The sequence below is a fragment of the Microcebus murinus genome, chromosome 7 (genome assembly GCF_040939455.1).
Source record: "Microcebus murinus isolate Inina chromosome 7, M.murinus_Inina_mat1.0, whole genome shotgun sequence".
Classification (NCBI taxonomy): domain Eukaryota; kingdom Metazoa; phylum Chordata; class Mammalia; order Primates; family Cheirogaleidae; genus Microcebus; species Microcebus murinus.
Window position 1 is genome coordinate 39,263,382 of NC_134110.1, and position 19,465 is coordinate 39,282,846.

Below are 19,465 nucleotides of genomic sequence, written 5' to 3' on the forward strand. Positions count from 1 at the left end.
ACTCAGAGCCTCCTGGCCAGTAGCATTTCCTCCTCACCTTATAACCTGCCTCCCCAAGGGACTGCCCTCACATCTAATTGGAGGTGCAGTGGATCTTCCCAGTTAGACTAAACACTCTGAGACTGAGAACTCTGCCTGTGTTCCTCATTTGTAACCCCAGCCACAAGCACAGTGCCCAGTGCTTGGTAATTACCCAACAAAGATTTGTACGTCCTAATCTGTTGCCAAGAGAAGCCTGCTCCAGGCATGAAAGTCTTCCCTGGTAATGCTCTGCTTACTGGTTCCAGGGAAGATTAAGGTGAAAGGAGGGAAGTGGTGGTTCTGGAGCTCCCACCGTGTGCCAAGCACTGCAGTAGGAATCAACACACAGCTATTTCATTTACTCTTCATCATTATTCCACAACCAAGGAATTATTATTCCCCTCTGTTACTAATGAGGAAATGGAAGCTCAGAGAGGTTATGAAACTTGCCCAGTGTCACACAGCAGAATTGAGATTTGGACTCATATTTTGCTCATTATTTTAAACTCTCTCCATAAGTATCAAAGATATACCAAGGTCATTTACTTAGAAAATACATAGCTAAAATGCATGAAGCTCTTACTGTGCGGCAGGCACAAGGGCTTGGTGAATGATGAGTGGTTTGGGGTAAAGGCTGCAAGGGACACAGACAGGGGAGGGGCGACTTGGAAACAATGGTGATGAGGCCGGAACTGGCTCTGAAGGGTGTTATCCACCAGGATAAGGAACATGGGGTTTAGCCTGTAGGTGTTGGGGAATAGCAGAAGGGTTTTTACTCAAATAAAGAACAGGACTGGACTAATATTTTGAGAGGGCATCCAGCAGCAGTAAGGAAGGCATTGGGAATAGTAGTTATAATGCCACCGAGAGAGAGAACAAAGACAATGGCAATGAGGTGGCTGGAGGAACAGAGCACTTACTTGACAGAGACTGTGCTAAATGCATTCTGAGTGCACACTCATTTGGTATTCAGAGAAACTTCCTGAAGCCAATATTAATATTATCACCATTTTCCAGATAAGGAAATTAAGGCATAGAAAAGTTAAGTACTGAGCATCACAATCATAATAGAACAAGTTGTAAAAAGATGTGCCCTCTTGCTCACATCTGTAAGATTCTCTTACAGTTTCCCACCAGGCAGTGGCATAACCAGGATTGAGCCTCCAGGTCCTAGATTCAACACTGACACTCCACCCTCTCCATTATAGGTATTGGTTATGTCACTTACCAAATCACACTGGATCATAGACCTCTAGGGAGGGGAGGGAGAAATCTTTGTGATCATAAAGGTCACCTCTCTCCCCACCTCACCCCCATCCAGGTGCTCTCCCGTGCCATGTGCTTAACCATCTCTAGTGACAAAGGCCCCTCTCCCTTGCTCAGGCACCCTGGGCCATGTTCTGACGCTGGCATTATGAGAGTTTTGTCCTTTTTGTTGAACTGTTGGCCCACTGCTTCTGGTGCTTTTCTGAGCCTTTCCTGGCCCTTCCTCCACCGAATAGCACCTGAGGGTGTGAACTGTGGCAACTGGTACAATCTGGGACAAAGTCCGCCAGGGATTTCAAGGAGTGTTCTTTGCACGCAAAACATCACGAGGTGGCTGGGGCTGTGCTAATTGGCTGCATTTGAACTACAACAACCTTCAAACCCAGCGAGACAATTAAAGCTGAAAATGATCAGCTGGGATTAAAAGGATTCAAAGGGTAATTGCTTTATAACAAGCTACATTGCTCCAAGTAGCAGGAAGGATTGACGGAACTGGAATTAATTATATTAGGATACTTGTTTATTTTTATATAGTCCTTTAAAATCATTTGTATTTGGCCAATTTGTGTCTTTTCCCAAATACTCATGGGTTTGGTTAACTGCCGTGAATTTATCTGCCAACTGCAATTACTCCTGTTCTTGGAAACTACAGAGGCACAAAACATACTCACCATTTATCAGTGTGATAAATCCTTTTATTGCCTTTATAATAATGATGCCTAAATTTGTATGGTGCTTGTAACGTTTTCAAAATGCCTTCACATCTGTTATCTCAGTTTGTCTTCACAACAACCTGATGAGGTGGTTAGGGCTGGAGTTCCCATTTGGAGATGATAAAGGCAGAGAGAAGTGAGCCATACAGCAGAGTAATAAGAGAGCTCACACTAGAATCCAGAGTGCCTACTGATCACCTGGCATGTTTGTTCTGTTGCACTAAGAAAAAAAGCATTGTGTTTGCTAATTAGGCAGGGCTGAACCCTGCCGACATGAAGTGAAAAAAGCCATTGTTGGGGTTCAAGCGGAAGGTGAAACTCATTAATAAATTAGCCATTTAAACTGAAAAAAGTGAAAGAGATCAATCATGGGTCAGATGGGAAAGGTGCTCCCTGAACTGGGGTGGTTGTAATAAGGTTTGAGGAATGAATTTGGGTTTAGCCCTGGTAGTCTTGAGTTTACATTGTCTCTTCCCCTTCATGGGTTTGTACCTGTCAAGTGACTATTCCTCTGGACACCTTAGTTTCCTTTTCTATACAATGGGACTAACAATGACCTTCACTGGTTTTATGGTTAGGGTCAAATGAAACATTGCAAGTACTAGAGCCAAAGGACAGATATTTTGGCCCCTGGCAAATTTCTGTCTGAAACTCCTACATTATTTGACTGTCACAGGATAGTCTAAAGACTGGCCACCTTGCAGCTTGTTTCTTGCAGGACTTCACTCCCTACGTTTTAAGGTATGTTTAAAGGGATGTTTTTCTAGTGATAATAGAACAAGTTACTAGGATTCTGAAATTTAGTAACAGAAATCAGGAAAAGTCTTTTCTAGATAAACATGAAGTGAATCAACTGCCTTAAAACAAACCTACGAGCTATGCCTTCTAGTTTTGACACTTACACAATTTCCTGCTTTTGTGACAACCTTACCCAGCTTGGTCTGCCCTAATATTTGTTCTGGGGCTGGAAGTTTTCAAACAGTATCAGCTCTTGAATGTAAAACCACAGGATATAGAAAGGGTGCTTCCAGATTTTGCAGTCCAGTAGACTGTTTTTGTGCAGTGCACTGTGAACTAACCTCTACCAGATAGAAAGTATTGCTCCAGGAATTGTGGGTGTGCAAAATAAATAGAAGTTAGTTTGTCTACCAACAGGAACTTAGAATTTAGCTGGGGAAAGAAGATTAGTACACAAAGTATTAATACTTATATTATATTTAGTTCTTTCTAAGCTTTTGCCTTGTGCTAGAAGCAGGCTGAGCTCAGTGTATGTATTAGCCCTTGCTCCCAGGAGGTGAGCATTGTTGCTTTTATGCCCAGCTCGCAGCATAGAAACTGAGGTTCAGACAGTTTGAAGGCCTTTCCAAAGACAATTCAATCCTTCTCTCTCCAAAGACCATATTTTAACCACCTTGCTAGTTAGCACTTCCAAACTCAGTGAGTGGAGCCTCCCCACCAGCCCTGAATCTGGGTTCATGATCCAAATGATCACCAACCAAAGTGCACATGAATAGATTGCTTACAAAAGAAGTCACCTTAAGTAAAGGCAATGAAATGACAAGGGATATAAGTGACTTCTGGGGTCCAATTGGCCTGGGTTTAATCCTGGATCCATTACTTATTAGCCACAAATCGTTGAGCCTCCCTGGAACTCAATCTCCATGTCTCCATAAAGGAGGGAGAAGAATGTTTTTACTTTAACCAAGGTAACCCTTGGAAAGCACCTAGCACAGAGCATAGGGCAATGACTGGCCAATATGTGGTTCCTTCATTCTGCCTCTCATTCGACAGTTGCCCACAGCTTTCTCTGACCATGAGACCCCACCTCCCATCCTTCTCACTACACACCCCCAGGCCTCCCAATCCACCCTCTCTTTATAGGTTGTATGAAAGGTGCCCTGCTCATCTGCTTCAAATCTTGCTGGCCTTTGGCTTCCCTCCTCCAATCCCCAGTGCACTCCTGGTGTAGGAGATTCAGCACACACACGTCCTTGCACGGTCACTGACTGAGGCCAGCTGCCTGCCTTGATGGTGGCCCTTAGACCATGGGAATGTGTTTGCATTTCACAAATGTATTTGTATTTCCTAGACCTAGCATCAGAGAAACTGAGCTTCAGCTGAACCTTCTGTAGCCTGGCTCCAGCTCCCTGCCCTGTGGGATGCCATTGCTGTTTAAAAGTTTGTCCTTAAGCTGAGCTACAACCTGGCAGATGGCTCCGAGCTGAAGAACTCAGACCAGCCTGGTATGCAACTGTCTAGATTAAGAATCACCTTAGATTAGATAGTGAGCTTGTGTCCAAATGTTTTGCTATTATAAATAAAGCTTCTTACACATCCTTATGCACACATATGAGAATGTCTCTGAGGATATGTATCTCAGAGAGAAATTGCCAGCTCACAGGTGTGCCCACCTTCAGGTCCACTAGGTACTGCCAAATGGCTCCCAAACTTGTTGCAATAATTCACACTCCCATCAGAATCTATGAAAATTCCATTTCATCCTGATCCATTCTTTCACTTTTTGTATTGTCTAACTTTAAAATTTTTGCAAATTTGATTGTGCAAAATGACATATTATTATTGTTTTAATTTTTATTTCCTAGATTATTAGTAAGGGTAAACATCTTTATATATGGTAATTTTTTACTTTTTTTTTATTTCAGCATTTTATGGGGGTACAAATGTTTAGGTTACATATATTGCCTTTGCCCCACCCAAGTCAGAGCTTCAAGTGTGTCCATCCCCCAGATGGTGTGTACCACACCCATTAGGTGTGAATACACCCATTCCCTTCTCCACCCTCCCACCTGCCCAACGCCCAATGAATGTCACTACCATATGTACACATAAGTAGTGATCAGTTAATACCAATTTGATGGTGAGTACATGTGGTGCTTGTTTTTCCATTCTTGTGATACTTAACTTAGTAAAATGGGCTCCAGCTCTATCCAGGATAATACAAGAGGTATTAGCTCATCATTGTGTTTTGTGGCTGAGTAGAATTTCCTGGTATACATATACCACATTTTCTTAATCCACTCATGTATTGATGGGCACCTGGGTTGTTTCCACATCTTTGCAATTGTGAATTGTGCTACTATAAACATTCTAGTGTAGATGACTTTTTTAAATAGAATGTCTTTTTCTCCTTTGGGTAGATGCCCAGTAATAGGATTGATGGATCAAATGGTAGTTCTACTTTTAGCTCTTTGAGGTGTCTCCATATTACTTTCCACAGAACTTGTATTAGTTTGCCGTCCCACCAAACTATAAGAATTCTAGAAGAAAATGTTGGAAAAACTTACAGACATTGGCTTAGGCAAAAAATATATGAAGAAGACCCCAAAGGCAATCACAGCAAAAACATAAATAAATAAATGAAACCTAATCAAATTAAAAAGCTTCTACACAGCAAAGGAAACTATCAGAAAACAGACAACCTACAGAATGGAAGAAAATATTGATATGCTACACATCTAATAAAGGGCTGATAACTAGAATTTATATAGGACTCAGGAAAATCAGCAAGAAAAAAAATCAAACAACCCTATTAAAAAGTGGGCAAAGGACATGAACAGAAACTTTTCCAAATAAGATAGACTAATGGTCAACAAACATATGAAAAAATGATCAACATCTATATATGGTTATTGATGAATTGTACTTTCTCTTCAGTGAATTGTCTTTCCATATTTGTTGGTTCACTTTTTTATTGGTTTGTGTATTGTTCTACTGATTACCTAAAAACTATTTATATATATTCTGAATATATGTATCTATGTATATAGATATATAGATTCTTACATCTGAGTCCGTGCACCTGGGGTCCATCCAACTGGGATGCAGAGGCAGTAATGGGGGTAGGAATAAGTGGAGGCTGGTGCAAAAGAAAATTCTGGCAGGAGTTCCCTTGGAAGGTTGGCTGTTAGTTTATCCACCCCAACTTTTTATTTTGAAATAATTATATAATCACAGCAAGTTGAAAACTAATGTACAGAGATGTCCCAGGGGCCCAACACCTGGTTTCTCTCAATGGTAACATCTTGCGTAGTTACGGCACAATATCATCACAGCCAGGTAATTGGCATTGGTTCAAGCCACAGAGTTTTTTTTTGGTGTGTGTGTGTGTGTGTGTGTGTGTGTGCGCAGTTCTATGCAGTTTTGTCACATTTGTAGATGCAATTAGCCACCTTCACAATTGAGATACAGAGCTGCTCTATCACCACGAGCTATCCCTCATGCTATCCATTTGTGATTGTGATTTTGTTTTGAATGCATCTTAAAGACAATGCCACCTAAACCCATTTTCTATTCCTCTGGATGACCTCAAAAGAGTACATTTAAATCCACAGTTTTCAAAAATGTATGCATAATATGCAAAACAGAATGAGCACAGGCTCTGGAATCTGGTGTGCCTGGGTTTGCGACATAGCACATAGCACATTCACCTGCTGGGCAGCCTTGAGTCACCTTTTGGAGCCTTGTTGATAAAAGGATGGGAGGGGAGACAATGCTTGCAATAACAGTGGCTAATGAGTGCCCAGTGAGTGGTAGTTACCAGAATTGAGTTTTTCTTCTCTAGCACTAACCTCATTGGCCTGATTTTCTTTCACATGAGTAGAAATTATGGCTGCCCTGGCCCCTGCTTATAATCTCAGCTGATGGAGCATCTTTTTTTTTTTTTTTAAAACTAAATTGATAGTTTATAATTATATAAATTTATGGGGTACAAAGCGATGTTATGATTTATGAATACAATGTGGAACAATTAGTTAACAAGCTAGTTAACATATCCATTACCTTAAGAACATAACATTTTTACATGGTGAGAACATTTGGAATTTACTCTTTTAGCAATTTTGAAATGTATAGTACTCTTTTTATTAGCTACAGATAGATGGTCCTCAACTTATGATGGTTCGACTTATAATTTTTCAGAGATTCTAAAGGGATATGCATTTAGTAGAAACCCTAGTTTGAGTACCTGTACAACCATGCTGGTTTTCACTTTCAGTGAAGTATTCAAAAATCACATGACATATTTGACATTTTATTACAGAATAGGCTTTGTGCTAGATGATTTTGTCCAACTGTAGGCTACTCTGAGTGTTCTGAGCACATTTAAGGTGGACTAGCCTAAGCTATGCTTTAAGTGTATTAAATGCATTTTCCTTTTCTGTCTTTCTTTTTCTTTCTTTCTTTCTTTCTTTCTTTCTTTCTTTCTTTCTTTCTTTCTTTCTTTCTTTCTTTCTTTCTTTCTTTCTTTCTTTCTTTCTCTCTCTCTCTCTCTCTCTCTCTCTCTCTCTCTCTCTCTCTCTCTCTCTCTCTCTCTTTCTTTCTCTCTCTCTCTCTCTCTCTCTCTCTCTTTCTTTCTTTCTTTCTTTCTTTTTTCCCAAATTCTGTGGGTACAAATATTGTTAGGGTTACATATCTTGCCCCTGCCCCCCTCCCCAACCCACTCTGCCAGAGCTTCAAGTGTGTCCAGTCTTCAAGTGGTGTGCCCTGCACCCACCATGAAAGTGCGTACCCTTCCCCTTTTCCCCCCTTCCACCTGTTCACCTCCCATTAACAAATTTTTTTTTTTAGACATTTTGGTTACAGTGTGTTTCTTTGCCTCTCCCTAAAAAGGGATAGAGGTAATCCTTTCTTCCCTACAATGCTCATCACATCCTTAAGATGTGGGGCTCCCCCCCTCAGATCCCTGTTGAACACTACAATTATTTGAACACCATAGTTTTAGGCTGTCAGTACCAATTTGAGGGTGAGTAGATGTGTAGCCCACTTTCCAGGTCCTGTGTCATCTCGCTTTGTATTACAGGCTTAAGCTTAATCCACGAAATCATAAATGGTGCTAGTTCACTATTGTTTCTTAGGATTGAGTAATATTCCATTGTGAGTATATACCACATTTTAGTTATCCATTCATGAATTGATGGGCACTTGGGTAGTTTCCATGTCCGTGCAATAGTGAATTGTGCTGCTATAAACATTCGGGTGCAGATGTCTTTATAATAGAGTGACTTATGTTCTTTTGGATAGATGCCCAACGATGCTATTGCTGGGTCAAATGGTATTTCTATTTCTAGTTGTTTGAGGGATACCCAAATTCTTTTCCACAAAGGTTGCACTAATTTGCAATCCCACCAGCAGTGTAAGAGTGTTCCTGTCTCTCCGCATCCTCGCCAGCATTTGTTGTTTTGGGATTTCTTGATACAGGCCATTCTCACTGGGCTTAGGTGGTATCTCATTGTGGTTTTTTTTTTTTTTTTTTTTTTTGAGACAGAGTCTCCCTTTGTTGCCTAGGCTAGAGTGAGTGCCATGGCGTCAGCCTAGCTCACAGCAACCTCAATCTCCTGGCTCAAGCAATCCTTCTGCCTCAGCCTCCCAAGTAGCTGGGACTACAGGCATGCGCCACCATGCCCGGCTAATTTTTTCTATATATATTAGTTGGCCAATTAATTTCTTTCTATTTATGGTAGAGACGGGGTCTTGCTCTTGCTCAGGCTGGTTTCGAACTCCTGACCTCGAGCAATCCGCCTGCCTCGGCCTCCCAGAGAGCTAGGATTACAGGCGTGAGCCACCGCGCCCGGCCTCATTGTGGTTTTGATTTGCATTTCTCTAATGATTAGAGATGTTGAACATTTTTTTATATGTTTGCATGCCATTATTCTGTCTTCTTTGGAGAAGTTTCTGTTCATTTCCATTGCCCATTTCTTGATGGGGTTGTTTGATTTTTTTGTTGTTTATTTTTTTAAGTTCTAGATAGATTCTTGTTATTAGACCTTTATCAGAAGTATAGAGAGCAAATATTTTCTCCCATTCTGTGGGTTGTCTATTTGCTCTAATGATCGTTTCCTTGGCAGTGCAGAAACTTTTTAATTTGATTAGATCCCATTTGTTTATTTTAGCTGTGGTGGTGATTGCCTTGGGGGTCTTCCTCATAAATTCGTTGCCTAGACCAATATCTGATAAGGTTTTCCCAACATCTTCTTCTAGAATTCTTAAAGTTTTGTGTCTTAGGTTTAGGTCTGTTATCCATCTTGAGTGAATTTTTGTGAGGGGTGAGAGGTTGGGGTCCTGATTTGTTCTTCTGCATATTGCTAACCAGTTTTCCCAGCACCATTTATTGAAGAGATAATCTTTTCCCTATAGTATATTTTTATCTGCATTATCAAAGATCGGGTTACCATATACAGATAGTTTGATCTCTGGAATCTCAGATCTATTCCAGATATCGATGTTTCTGTTCTTGTGCCATTACCAGGCAGATTTTACTATTATTGCCTTATAGTACAGCTTAAAGTCAGGAAGACTGATCCCTCCCAGTTTGTTTTTTCTTACTTAAGATTGCTTTGTCTATGTGTGGTTTTTTCTGGTTTCATACAAAGCGAAGGATTGTTTTTTTCTAGATCTGTAAAGAATGCTGGTGGTATTTTGATGGGAATTGCATTGATTCTGTAGATCACCTTAGGTAATATTGACATTTTAACAATATTGATTCTTCCTAGCCATGAGCATGGTAGATTTTTCCATTTGTTTAAGTCATCTGCAATTTCTTTTTTTAGTGTTTCATAGTTCTCCTTATATAAATCTTTCGTATCTCTTGTTAGATATACTCCTAGATATTTAATTTTCTTTGGAGCTATAGTAAAGGGTATTGCATTTTTGATTTGAGTTTCTGCTTGATGGTTTTTGGCATATATGAATACTTCTGATTTGTGTATATTGATTTTATACCCTGAAACTTTACCAAATTCATTTATCAGATCTAGGAGTCTCTTGGATGAGTACATGGGGTTTTCTAGATATAATATCATATCATTGGCAAAGAGTGAGAGTTTGATCTCTTCTGACCCAACTTGGATGCCCTTAATACCCCTCTCATGCCTAATTGCTATAGCTAAGACTTTGAGTACTATGTTGAATAGAAAGGGAGAAAGTGGGCATCCTTGTCTAGTTCCAGTTCGAAGCAGGAATGATTTCAATTTTTCCCCATTTAGAATGATGTTAGCCGTTGGTTTGTCTTAGATGGATTTGATAAATTTAAGGTATGGGCCGTCTATGCCTATTTTGTTAAGGGTTTTTTTCATAAAGGTATGTTGGACTTTATAAAATGCTTTTTCTGCATCTATTGACAGAATCATATGGTCTTTATTCTTGGCTTTATTTATAAAGTGGATTGCATTTATAGACTTGTGTATGTTGAACCAGCCTTGCATGCCAGGAATAAACCCCACTTGGTCATGGTGAATTATTTTTTTGATGTGCTGCTGAATTCTATTTGCTAAAATTTTGTTTAGGATTTTTGCATCTATATTCATGAGGGATATTGGTTTATAATTTTCCTTTTTTGTTGCATCCTTTCCTGGTTTTGGTATCAAGGTGATATTAGCTTCATAGAATGAGTTAGGAAGGGTACAATCCTTCTCAATGTGGAATAGTTTCTGTAGTATAGGTATGAGTTCATCCTTGAATATTTGGTAGAACTCTGGGGTATAGCCATCTGGCCCGGGGCTTTTCCGTTTGGGGAGGTTTTTAATTACTGCTTCAATTTCTGAGCTTGTGATTGGTCTGCTCAGGAACTCATTTTCCTCCTGGGTGAACTTAGGGAGGTTGTGTGATTCCAGGAATCTGTCCATTTCATCTTCAATCTGTAGTTTTTGGGCATATAGATTTCTATAGTAGTCAATCATAATGTTTTGTATTTCTGTGGAGTCTGTTGCGATCTCTCCTTTTTCATTTCTTATTGAGGTTATTAGAGTCCTTTCCCTTTGAGTTCTTGTAAGCCTAGCCAGAGGGCTGTCAATTTTGTTGATCTTTTCGAAAAACCAGCTTCTGGTTTTGTTGATCTTCCATATAGTTCTTTTTTTTTTTTTTTTTTTTTTGAGACAGAGTCTCACTTTGTTGCCTAGGCTAGAGTGAGTGCCGTGGCGTCAGCCTCGCTCATAGCAACCTCAAACTCCTGGGCTCAAGTGATCCTCCTGCCTCAGCCTCCCAAGTAGCTGGGACTACAGGCATACGCCACCATGCCCGGCTAATTTTTTCTATATATATTAGTTGGCCAATTAATTTCTTTCTATTTATAGTAGAGACGGGGTCTCACTCTTGCTCAGGCTGGTTTCGAACTCCTGACCTGGAGCAATCCGCCCGCCTCGGCCTCCCAGAGAGCTAGGATTACAGGCGTGAGCCACCGCGCCCGGCCATATAGTTCTTTTATTCTCCATTTCATTTAGTTGAGCTTTGATCTTAGATATTTCTTTTCTTCTGCCAGGATTGGAATTGGTTTGCTCTTTTTTTCCCAATTCCTCGAGTCTATTCATGAGGTTGTTGGTGTCTAATCTTTCTGTTTTTTGGATGTGAGCATTTATTGCTATTAGTTTTCCTCTTAGATATGCTTTTGCTGTATCCCAAAGGTTTTGGTAAGATGTGGCTCCGTTGTCATTTTGTTCGAAGAAATTCTTGATTTCCCTCTGAATTTCTTCCTTGACCCAATAGTCATTCAACAGTAGGTTGTTTAGTTTCCATGACTTAGAGATGTAGTGTGTATTTCTATTAGAGTTAAACTCTAATTTTATACCACTATGGTCAGAGAAGACACAGGGTATTATTCTTATTTTCTTGAATTTTTTGAGATCTGCTTTGCGGCCTATATGTGATCAAGTTTTGGGAAGGATCCATGGGCTGCTGAGAAGAATGTAAATTCAACTTTATTTGGGTGAAATTTTCTGTATAGATCTGTCAGACCTTTTTGTTCAATATCTTTGTTTAGGTCCCTTATTTCTTTACTTAATTTCTGTTTGGAGGATCTATCCAGTTCATTTAGTGGTGTATTGAAGTCCTCTGCTACTATGGCAGTATTGTTTAGGGTGGTATTTAGCACCTACAAGGTTTGCTTTATGTAATTGGGTGCTCCTGCATTGGGAGCATAAATATTAAGAATTGTTAGGTCTTCTTGTTGGATCTTCCCTTTCACCCTTATGAAGTGGCCTTCTTTATCCTTTTTAGCTTTTGTTACTTTAAAACTAATGTTGTCTGTGAATAATATAGCAACCCCTGTTTTCTTTTGACTTCCGTTTGCTTGGATGATAGTTTTCCATCCCTTGATCTTCAGTCGGGAGGCATCTTTATGATTTAGGTGTGTTTCCTGTAGACAGCAAATACTAAGCTTGTGGAATTTTATCTACTCTGCCAGCCTATATCTCTTCAGAGGACAGTTTAAACCATTTATGTTTATTGAGAGGATTGAAATTGGAGGAAGATTTCCATTCATATTGATGGGTGAAGTCCTGTTGCTTTGACTTAGAGATTGAGTCATCATGAAGTTCGAGATCTAGACTTTAATTCTTTGTGGATTTCGTTTTGAGTAATGTCTATTGCCCTGTTCACTGTGGAAGGCAGGTCTGAGAATTTCTTGTAGTGCTGGTCTGGTCTTTGCATATTCCTTTAGTGATTGCTTGTCTGAGAAGGATTTTATTTCACCCTCATAGATGAAACTTAATTTTGCCGGATAAAGTATTCTAGGTTGGGCTGTTCTGTTCTGTTTTAGAAGATTAAGGATAGGCACCCACTCCCTCCTGGCTTGTAAGGTTTCAGATGAGAAGTCTGCAGTTAGTCTGATAGGCTTTCCTTTGTAGGTTATTTGTTGTTTATGTCTTGCTGTACAGAGGATTGCTTCTTTCACATTTACTTTGATCAACTTAATAACCACATGACGAGGCAATTGCCTATTCACATTGTGTCTCCCAGGGGTTCTGTGCGCTTCTTGAATTTGAATATCCAGATTTCTACCTAGGCCCGGCATATTTTCCTCCAGTATGCTGTAGAATAAGTTTTCCAACCCTTGTGAGTATTCCTCTTCCCCTTCTGGAATGCCACTCATTCTGAGGTTCGACTTTTTTACATAATCCCATACTTTCTGTAAGCTTTGATCTTGTCTCTTGTTTCTATGTACCCTTTTCTTCCTCTGATTTGTTTAGCGTGTAGGTATAATCTTCAAGCTCTGAGATTCTTTCCTCAGCATGATCTATCCTGTTTTTGAGGCTTTCCACTGTGTTGTGGAGTTCCTTGAATGTTTCCTTCATTGCTAGAATTTCTGCTTGGTTTCTCTGAATTACCTCTATATCTTTGGAGAATTTTTCATTCATTTCCTGGATTGTTCTTATGGTTTCTCTATGTTGGGGTTCTATTTTCTCTTCGATTCCATTGAGCTTTCTAACAATCCATATTCGGAATTCTTCATCTGTTAGTTTAATCCTATCATGTAAGTTGGTGTCTGTTGGTGGAGAATGATTATTTTCTTTTGGAGGTGACTTTTCTCTCTGATATTTCATGGTTCCTGAAGTTTTTTGCTGGTTCTTCCTCATCTGGATACTTTGTTGAGGACCAGAGGTGCTAGATGTCAATTATAAGCTGTGTACTTGGGTTCCAAAGGAATGGTCCTTGGGAGACCTGGGGAGGATGTGTTCTGCTCGTGTATCACCTTTCCCAAGGGTTCTTCGAGTTCTCAGGACTAGCAGCCTCCTTCGCTTATCTGCCTTGCTACGACAGGCTCTACTCTCTGGGCATAGAACGCCAACCACTGAGTGCAACAAGATACCCCTCAGGTTCAAACTTGTGAGATAGCTGCCGAACAAAGCACCACTCTCAACTTTCCACCATTATAAATTCAGCTTTCAAGGCCACCTGCCCAGTTAGGGCAGGGGGGAAGACTGAGTTTACTACCAGGGCCACCCTCTGCAGTGTTTTCATGGTAAGGAGTGGCTTGGTGGAGCAGGGAAGCAGCTGTTGGGTTTGGACCCTCTTCTACTTGCTTCTGCTTCAGTGGAGCACTGGGAGCTCAACAAGTTGCCTTCTTTGGATGCTCAAACAGATCAGCCAGTTTAGGGTAGAAGAGGTGCCAGGGAAACGCTTGAGCACTGCCCACAGTAGCTTCTCCAAGCGTCGGGGCAGTGTGGCAGTGCTAGGAAGTGCCTGCAGGGTTTGGACCCTTTATTCTCCTGCTGCTGGTTCAGTGGGGTTATGGCGGTGAAGAGAGGTGCCTTCTCCAGCCGCTGGAAGAGTTTGTCTGGTTTAGGGTAGTAGGGATGCCTGGCAAACTTCTCCAGTGTGGTCCTCCACAGCTTCTCCAAGCTGTGGGGGTAGAGTAGCGGGGCGGGGGAGCAGGCACAGAGCTGGGCCCTTCTCCCTACCCACTACCGCTTCAGAGGTGCTGTGGGCTTGATAGGCTGCCCTCTCCTGAAGCAGGAACAGATCAGCTGGTTTGGGATTCTGGGGAAGCCCAGAAAATGCCTCCCGAGCTGATCTGCCACGAGGAAACCGGGAGAACATCTCCCACGTGACTCTGCGTGGAGTCTCCAAACTGCGGGGGCTGGGTGGCGGAGCAGGGGAGCGGGCACAAAGCTGGGCCCTTCTCCCCACCCAGTACCACTTCAACAGGGCTATGGGCTTGACCGGCTGCCGTCCCCTGAGGCAGGAACAGTTCAGCTGGCCTTGGGCCCTGAGGAAACTGGGAGAACGTCTCCTGCACAGTGCAGAGTCTCCAAGCCTCGGGGCTGGGTGGCAGATCGGAGGAGCGGGCACAAAGCTGGGCCCTTCTCCCCACTCACTACCTCTTCAATGGCCCGTGGGCTCGACAAGCTGCCGTCCCCTGAGGCAGAAACAGTTCAGCTGGCCTTGGGCTCCAGGGGAGCTGGGAGAACGTCTCCTGTGCAGCGGCTCTGCGTGGAGTCTCCAAGCCTCAGGGGCTGGGCAGCGGGGCTAAGGAGCGGGTGCTGTGTTCAGACCCTTCCTACACTCCCCACTGCTTCGGCGGGGCGCTGTGTAGAGTTCTAAATGCTGCCCGTTTCAGACTCCTCTCCAAACAGCTTGTCTGCCCACCTTGCCACCTCCCATCAACCTCAGGCAGTTCCCTGCCTGCGTGGCGTGGGGACCAGTGGGGAAGGGATCGTCTCCCTGTGTGGGGGAGAAGGGATGCCTCCTCCGGCCAGCCCATGGGGCAGCTGGCACATGGGCGGACTCCCTCCCCACTATACTTCTGAGTCCCTGGGTTTTGTGAAAGAATTTCGGTTCACCTTTAATTGTTGTCCATGATTTCCATATCCCGGTGTCTCTTTGCAGTTCTGCGAGTCTGCTCCAGCGTAGGTGCTGGTGGTCCGCGTGTGGTCGTCTGTCCTCTTCACCCCTCACCCCGAGAGCCGAGAGTCAAGAGGTCAGCCCTAATCTGCCATTTTCCTAACCCCCCCTTAAATACATTTTCAACTTATTGTGGGTTTATCGGGAGTTAGCCCCATTAGACATCGAGAAGCATCTGTATATTCACCTTGCTGTGCAATTGAACTAAAAAAACCCCCACATATTCCTCCTGTCTAACTGGAGTTTTCTACCCTTTGATCCCCATGTTGCTATCCCCCCTCTGTCCCTCGACAGCTCTGTATTTCATTTTTGTCCTCCACTGTGTTCCGCAGCAGGAGAGATAACTGTGGCAGGGGCATCCTCAGCGCTTTAGCTGGGATCTCACACCCCCTCCTCTTTGTGTCTCACACGTTTCTCCTTTCATCTGCAGCTTGCTCGGGAGGCTGCTGGCCTTTGCTGTCTGGCTGGGCAAATACCCCCATGCCATCGCAGTCACGCCAGCGCCTTTTTGGGAGGAACACCCTGGCGTGCGCGACGGCTCCTGATCTAAGCTCAGAGAGCTGAGCTGGGGGAGCCAGAGCTCCCTCCTGGGGGAGCAGCTATTCTGGGAAACAAACGCTCCAGGCATCTCATTAGCATAATCTCAGGAATTAATGGCTTGATTGATGTTCCACGTTTCCTCGCAGTTTTCTATAAATGATAATGTATTAAAACGAGGTAGAGGAAAGAAAACATGACACGACATATATTATTTAGGTGTTTGCAGAGAAGCTGACACACAAACACACACAATTTATCAACAGTCATTTTTTGCATGGTGTTCTGAGCCCCAAGCCTCCAAGATGTGGAATTAATTTCATAGCAGGTAATTCTAGACTATTTCACATGGGCCATCTGTCGCTTCTTCATTTACCTCTCTGCTGTGACAATAATTAATCATTTCAGGGACTGGCTTGGCCCAGGAAAGTCTATCCTGGCTGAGAGCTCTAGAAGAGGGGATGGCAATGGATTATTTGCCTTAAAATGGTGTGTTTCTATGAAGCAGGTTGTGTTCAAATTTTTTTCTTACTCAATTTTATCTGCTAATACCAGTGGCTCAAGAGCTGGGGGCTGCTTTGTAGAGTACTAGATTGTTGTTGCTGAAACTGTTCATATTCTTTATTTGCAGTTGAAGAAACCAGGTTCAGAGAGGTTGCCTGAATTGTCTAGGCTCACACAGCCAATCTGAGGGCACTGAGACCAGAAGGCCTCTCAGCTTTTTATGCCTTGATCCTCTATTCTTCCGGTCCTTCATCTGAAATGGTTCTTCCATAGAAGGGAAGGAACCCGAAATAGGAAGGGAGCGTAGGAATTCTAGGGGTATCTCAGCATGGCACATTTGAGACACACTCAAATTAAATCCTATAAGTCAATGATTCAATCATTCTAGAAATCAAAATGTAGCTGGTTCTAAGGTAGAATTAGAGCCAGAGGGAATGAAGACATGAGTCATTGGTCCACCATGCTTGATGAAAATGTGGGAGAGATAAAACACCAGGCTGCTTCTGTGATTGAGACACATTCACCTACATTTATTGATTGATTGATTACTGACACAAATGTGGATTGATTAATCAGGTTCATGCCAACACTGGGAGAGGCTCAAGAGACACAATGACTAAGTCCATGCACTCATGGAGCTGATAATTTAGTGGAGGGACTTAAAATGAAGACTTACACAAATACCGATGAAAATAAGTGCCAAAATCTCACCTAAGGAGCAGAGAGAAAGAGAAGGACAGGTGGCATTGCCCCTGTTGTGAGTAAGGGTGTAGACAGAATGGTCACAGAAGGCCCCTGGGAGGAAACTGCACATGCAACGGGACCCTGAAGGATGGGAGCTGAGCATGTGGCAGGAGGAGGGGGAGGGTCCCAGGCAGGGGGTGCTGCATGCACAGTGGCCCTGGGCTAGGAAGGAAGAGCAGCAGCACAGGAGTGGAGCTGGGGCTGGGGGACAGGTAAGGAAGGGCAGGAGAGAAAAATGGGAGGCAGATTGTCCACGGTCTTCCCTCCAGATAAGGCGACCAATCTGTATGTGACACCTGGGAAGTCACTGGACAGGTTTTAACAGGGCATGATAAAGACTGATGCATGTTTTATTATCTTCATTTCACTGATGAGGAAACTGAGGTGCAGAGGAACGGTGAAATTGCTTAGGCCACACAGTGGTAGGCCGGGTACTGGATCTCTAACCTGCCCTCTCCAGCTTCAGAGTCCAGTGCTCTAAGCCCGGGCTCAGCACACTGTGGCCTGCGGGCCAAGTCTAGTCCACTGCCAAAGTGTCATTGGAGCACAGCAATGTCCATTCATTTACCTCTTGTCCGTGGTTGCTTTTCCACTCCAAAGGTAGGAGTGAGTAGTTGCAACAGAGTGTGGCTTGCAGACCTCAAAATATTTACTATCTGGCCCTTTAGAGAGAAAGTTTGCTGGCCCTTTCACTAGCTGGGGAGCCTCCGTGGGGAGGAATCATGTCTGCTTTGCTCCTGGTGTTTCCCCAGAGTCACTCAGTGACTGGTATTTAGCTAGTATCCAATCAGAATCTGCGGAATGAATAAAGAACGATGGGTGCACAGAACCCAGAAATTAAAGGGCCAGAGATTGGGTGGACAAGATCAGCATGCGATGAGAAACACAGGTGGCTGAGCACGGACCCTGCCTGGAGGGCAGCCAGTGGACCAGCTTGGCCAGAAACCAGAGCAGAAGAGAGGAGCAGGATGTCGGGCTGGAGAGACCCCTGGGGGTTGATTGAGAAGAGCATCCAATGCCATCATCATTAAGTGCCCAAGACCTTTAAGGGGCTGAGTTAGCACTCACGTAGGCGGTGGAAGAGACATGCTTTTCCAAGATGAAGATGGTAATTGGTTATTGATGTCCTATTTGTATGCTAATGATGTTCAATAAAATAGCTAAACCATAATTAACGCTCCAGCTTTCTCCCTCTCTCTCTCTTAAAGAAAAAAAATAAAAGAGCCCATGGAAAGGTCAATGGATTTCATATAATAAATTATTAAATAATGGGAAACACAGGAAGTAAGTTTCCAAGCTATAATCTTTTCAGGTTTTATTAACTATCACTTATTGGAAGCACTGACAATGTTTACATTTCGCTTCTGCCATTTGCCAGTTCCAGAAATTTTTGGAACCAGAGTCAGTGTTGAGTGGAAAAATACATTGTTTGCCAGAGTTCATCTGTTACCTCCGCGATCTGAGCTCACTCTTTGTGTCAACGTTAGTCAAATTCTGTGGCAGCACAGTGGCAGACCTCGTGTTAGATGGGCTCCATGAGGGACAACACTGCGATACCAGTTACCTTTAGTTGATGATAATAAAAATATGCCAGGATCCTTTGTAGTTAAAATTCTTATTCCAAATTCTGCCAGACGGAAGACTAGTAACGAATCTACATGACGTAGGGGTGCTCATGAGTTTGGGCTCTGGGTTCAGACTGTCTGGGTTTGAATCACAGCTTGACTTATTAGTAATTGTGAACTTTGTACTTGGCCCTTCCATGCCTCATTTTACTCAGCTCGATAATAGGAATATCAGAAATGTTTACTGTGTAAAGTTGTGAAGACTCAATAAGAAAATGCATATGAAATGCCCAGTAGAGGATCTGGCATGCAGTAATTGTTTAATGGGTACTTAAAATGTTTGAGGGCAATAACTCACAATGAGGGCAATCATATCAGTAAATTTGTCACCTTTAAATTTTCTCTTCAACTATGAGTATCAATCAATTCATTGGTAGTTTACCTAGTCCTGTATTGTGTGTTTTGGGGAAGATGCTAAAAGAATATCAGCTGAAGTCAATCTGGCTATCAAAGAACTTACATGAATCGAGTCAAAGTCCTCTGAGGCAGTTGGAGGAAAACCCAAATTCTATTTAATAGAACTCATTTGTTCATTGATTGGGTTCCTACTACATATTAGGGACTAGGTTGGGTCCGGTGACAAAGAATGAATCAGAATTGCGGAGCTCACAGTCTAGTGAGATCTATAGATAAAACTTTCAATAAGGGGTAGTACAGTGAATGTTAGAGGTCCAAGAAAGGAATGAGGACTTCCTCATTCCTCAGGATTTTAGTCCTGGTTTTACCAATGACAGGACTTCATCAAAGTTCTGGTCTTAATTTCCTCACTTTAAGTTTAAGCCCAACACATAGAAGACATTTGCTATACACAAAACCTTGCTCCCTAAGAATAAGTAGCACTTATACAGAATCATTGCTTAATAATCAAATGATTGATGAGCCACTTACAAAAAATACATTTAAATGATGAAAGTCATATAGGCA